Genomic DNA, 3,912 nt, shown 5'->3' on the forward strand with positions numbered 1-3,912 from the left:
AAAGAACACAAATAAAGAACATAGCATGGACTCATTAAGGAATGGATGACAAATGGAAAGCCTCTCTTTCATTAATAGGGGTAGCTTAGAAATGGTGAGAATAGATTAAATATAAATTGCATCTCATTCACATCATACAAACTATAACTTTTGTCACTTGAACTGACCGGACAGATGCTCAATGTAACTAATCAAATAGCCTTATTAAAATGACAAAATTATAACTGAAGTGATCGAACACTTCAGATATGTGATCGATCAGATTGATCCATGTGACCGAATAGATAGCCTCATATTATCGATAAGATGCATAAGACAATGAGTTGTGAAGTTTTCCAAAATCATCATATAACCGATCACTATGTTCATATAACCGATCAGATAATTTTAAGTGATCGAACAGATCACTTCATATTAACGATAAGATGAAGAAAACAGTATGTCTAGAAAAACTAAAAGTTTTCATATGACCGATCAGATCATTCATATAATCATTCATATGGGTTTAAATCTTAAAAGTGCGGGGGAAATAGGATCTCATCCTACCGATCACATCATCAATATTACCGGTCAGATACTCCAACTGTCCAAACAAATGAAGCATGTGTTCGATCACTTGACCTCAAGTGACCGCACAAATGAACCATATGTTCGACCAGATAGGCAAAAATTCAGGCTCATTTTTTGCTGTAATAGTATTTTTGGCAAGCTTTGAAACCTAATCCAATGTTGTTTAAACCTCTATATAATACCTTCAAGGTTTTCATTTTATAAGTGCAATACATCGAGAGAGAAAAACCTTGTAATGAAAAAGGAACTTACATAGATCATTGTTTCATTCATGTCATTTGAGCTTTAACGTTTGTGTTATATTCTATATTTGCTATAGGTTTATGAGCCTTGATCTACGCATCAATTCTGAGAGTTTTTTTACTATTGTTCAAATATCTTTGTAAGGGTTGGTGTAACCCAGCAGAAGTCTAAGAGAGAATTGTTCTCTTCCCAAGAAGATTTAGAAGTGGTGTACTTCTTGTACCAGTTTGCTCTCCACCTTTAAGGAGAAGCCTTATTGGGTTTTTGGGAAGTCTCAAGAGGGATCTTGAGCCGAGGAGTAGGAGTTTCCGAACGTCGCTAAATCTTGGTGTTCTGAGTTTGCTTTCTCTCTCTCTATCCTTTTTACCTTGTTATTCAAATATTATTGTCTATGTTGCTTATCTATTGATTTGCTTTCAATTAATTATTTATTTTTTATCTTATATATATCTTTGAATCGAATTATTTGGTATCGTTCTACTTAGACTCTATTCACCCCCCCCCCCCTCTCGAGTCATTTACTGGGTAACAGTTGTAATGGACCGTTTTTAGCTCATTTGAACCTTATTGACCTGAAATAGATAAAAACACAAATTAGAACTAAAATGGAAAAGTAAGATAGATAAATGGACTAAAATACCCTAACTTAGGTGCTAAAATGTGCAACATTTGAGCACTTATCAGTAACCTTGCCTCTGGTGCCAAAGGTTGTGATCCTTTCTATTTTTTACAACTTCTATTGACCCACAAACATCGGTAGTCATGTAGAGACTATCAATCTTCTTACCATGTGCAGCAATTATAACATCTCTGGAAACCTTCCACGAGTCTCCATTAAAGATTGTAACAAAACCTTCCTCTAGCAACTGTCCAACCGATATTAGATTCTTCCTCAAGTCAATGATGTGCCTCACATCCTTCAATCTCCTTAAAGGCCCATTCAACTTGATATATACTTCACTCTTACCAACCATGTTGCATGGCTGATCATTGCCAAGACACACCTTTCCAAGGTTTCCTGGTACATAGCTATCTAATAGCTCTCTACTTGAGGTGACATGAAATGATACGCCAGAATCCAAAACCTATAGCTCCGCCTTGCTCTCCAAAAAGCATATCAATGCATTATCTGATTCTTCCGAGACAACATTACTTCTATTTTTCTTTCAATATTCTTTTTTAGAAGTTTGCAATCAATTTTGTAATGACCCTTCTAACCACAATTCCAATACTTAACATCACTAAGGTTTTTAGAATTCTTGGGATTTCGAGATTGTGTTATTTCATTCCTTGACTTGGATCTGCCCCTGTTTCCATTACCGCTACATTTCTTCTTGTTTGAACTCCTGCCTTTACTTTCAACATTCAAAGCTGAACCACTAGTGGAAACACCTATTATTTGCCTTCTGATTTCTTCAGTTAGAATCATGCTAACAACTTCATCGAACTTCAACTTGCTCTTCCCTGCAGTGCTAGTGATTGTTGTAATTATGCCACACTAACTCTCGGGTAATTGCCCTAGAATTAACAATGCTCAGACCTCTTCTTTGATATAGATCATCTATTTGCATCTTCCAAAAACTGAAGTTTGTGACATTGAACTTCTCAACAATGAATGCAGATGTCTTATCTTCTTATGCCATTACTCCTGCTCTAACGAATAAGTTGAATATGAAGAACTCACCGGAATTTCTTCAAACACCTTCTATGCCCAAGGTTCTCAACCAATGGCTCTTATACTAGCAGAAAGGATAGATGGGGTAACATTTTTTTCTTATTTGGTTGGAAGGATGGAAAAGGGGGTATTTATATTGTTTTTACTAATATACCCTCATTATATACAATTATAACAAGTAGATATTTATTTCAAATTTTTAAAAAGGTTAAACATAAAAATTACATATTTGTTGGTAGTTATCATTTTTCTCTCTCCTCTTTCCCCCTACTTTTGGGCGGATAGAAAAATACAAATCATGGAGGAATGTTTCCTTCCCTCTTACTTTCTCCCTCTCTTCTCTTCCCTTCCCTTCCCTCCAACCAAACACAAAAAAGATTCTTCTAACCCCCTCTCATCCATCCCTCCTTAATCCTTCTCTCCAACCAAACATACTATTAGATTTCGATTTTAATGAAAAATATGACACATAAACGAGGTCAACTAGTAAAGCCATTTGGTAATCTAAATTGCAGCTTGTTAAATTCTATATTACCATTACCTTTGGAAAAATAAAAAATATATATCCTTGTATATATCCTTGCAACTCACATGCATCATATTAATATAACACATGTTCTTTATAATATGAAATAATAAATTGAAAATAAAAAAAATAACATAATAATTAACCCATTTTACTTGGAACAAACTAATCTCAGAACACGATAATTTTTACTTGGAATAACTTATAGATTTAATTTTCCATTCACAAATCTTTTAGTAGTTAAATTATTCAATATGCTAAATTGGTAATGGAGTTTTTCAGTCTCTCTTCTGTTAATTAGTCAAAAGCTATTGGAAGAACACAAATGTGCCCGTCTAGCTCAGTTGGTAGAGCGCAAGGCTCTTAACCTTGTGGTCGTGGGTTCGAGCCCCACGGTGGGCGTGTTTTACTATTATCATTTTTCCAACTCTATTTATTATGGGCTGGGTTCAAGAAGCCCAGAAATCCTTTTCGAGCCCAATTTTATTAACCACAGTTGGAAGAAATTAACCACTAAACAGCCCATTTGCTAGTTCAAGAAGCCCAAGAAACTTTTACAAACCTCGCTTTTATTGAAGCCATGAGTATACAATGAGTGGTGATGAGTACACAAAAACGTTAAAAAGAAAAAAGAGTACACACACAAATTTCTAGTCTGGAATATATATATATATATATATTAATTTTTATTAATTTCCATAGAAATTGGGTACAATCTTCTATAAATCTTTACAAGAGAAACAAATTATACTCTGATTCGATCTCTTTCGTGGTTCGAATTTAAGGGCGATTCGAACTTAGTCTTGAACCAGTATAAAACTTGAATAAAGAATGACCCGATAGAAATGTGATTGTTGTTCTTCTCCTTTAGAACTTGGAATGTTGGATGAATACAGAG

The 3,912-nt window shown here is 34.6% G+C and overlaps 1 non-coding gene across 1 annotated transcript; it reads left to right on the forward strand.

Moving 5' to 3' along the window:
• The first annotated feature begins 3,343 nt into the window (after positions 1-3,343).
• Positions 3,344-3,416, forward strand: TRNAK-CUU (transfer RNA lysine (anticodon CUU)). Its single transcript has one exon. It is a non-coding gene; the product is annotated as a tRNA-Lys (tRNA).
• The last annotated feature ends 496 nt before the right edge of the window (positions 3,417-3,912 follow it).

Source organism: Cornus florida, unplaced genomic scaffold, assembly GCF_030987335.1.
Source record: "Cornus florida cultivar Cherokee Brave unplaced genomic scaffold, ASM3098733v1 CherokeeBrave_3.0.0_Hap2_Chr11, whole genome shotgun sequence".
Taxonomy (NCBI): Eukaryota; Viridiplantae; Streptophyta; class Magnoliopsida; order Cornales; family Cornaceae; genus Cornus; species Cornus florida.